The following is an 882-nucleotide window of genomic DNA, read 5'->3' on the forward strand; positions in this document are numbered from 1 at the left end:
AATTCATCATCTTCCCGAAGTAGAACCAATTCCAGTTTCTCCGGAATTGATCCTTTTTTATCAACGAACCCCAAAGTTAGAGATGGTTGCTGCTCGTCCTCTTAGAGACTATGTAGCTCCTTCACGAGCTGAACCACACTCAAGTATCGCACCACCCGCGATTGAGGCAAACAACTTCGAACTAAAACCTTCGCTGGTGCAAGCTGTCCAACAGAACCAATTCTCTGGAAGCCCTGCAGACGATCCTAATCTCCATTTATCCGTGTTCGTGCAATACGCCGACACTGTCAAAGCTAACAATGTCAGTCCCAAAGCTATTCGATTACGTCTTTTTCCATTCTCCTTGAGAGATAGAGCTAGAGCGTGGCTTCAATCTTTACCCTCTAAGTCCATAATGACATGGGACGAATTGAAGAGAGTTTTCTTAGCGAGATAGTTCCCGTCTAGCAAAAATGCTATGCTAAGAGGTCAAATCAACGGATTTACCCAAAAAGACAACGAATCACTCTTCTAAGCCTGGGAGCGATATAAGGATATGCTGAGACTTTGTCCTCATCATTGACTTGAGCCATGGATGATCATCCATACTTTCTATGGTGGTCTATTATATAACACTAAAATGACTATAGATGCCGCTATTGGCGGAGCTTTAATGGACAAACCTCATGATGAAGCCTATAACCTCATAGAGAACATGGCACAGAACCATTACCAATGGGGAGGAGAACAAACCGCTGTAGAGAAATCCCAAACCAAAGGAGGAATGTACGAAGTCAGTGGTATAGACCGCGTTAACGCCAAAGTAGACGCCTTGACTTAAAAGATCGAGAACTTAACCATAACTCCTGCAGCCACCGTGGCTGTTGTAACTCCTAATTGCGA

At 44.0% G+C, this 882-nt stretch overlaps 1 non-coding gene across 1 annotated transcript; it reads right to left on the minus strand.

Annotated features, from left to right (window-relative positions):
• Positions 1-457: 457 nt before the first annotated feature.
• LOC131639510 (small nucleolar RNA R71) lies at positions 458-564 on the minus strand. Its single transcript, XR_009294979.1, has one exon. It is a non-coding gene; the product is annotated as a small nucleolar RNA R71 (small nucleolar RNA).
• Positions 565-882: the final 318 nt, after the last annotated feature.

This window comes from Vicia villosa, unplaced genomic scaffold (assembly GCF_029867415.1).
Source record: "Vicia villosa cultivar HV-30 ecotype Madison, WI unplaced genomic scaffold, Vvil1.0 ctg.002675F_1_1, whole genome shotgun sequence".
Taxonomy (NCBI): Eukaryota; Viridiplantae; Streptophyta; class Magnoliopsida; order Fabales; family Fabaceae; genus Vicia; species Vicia villosa.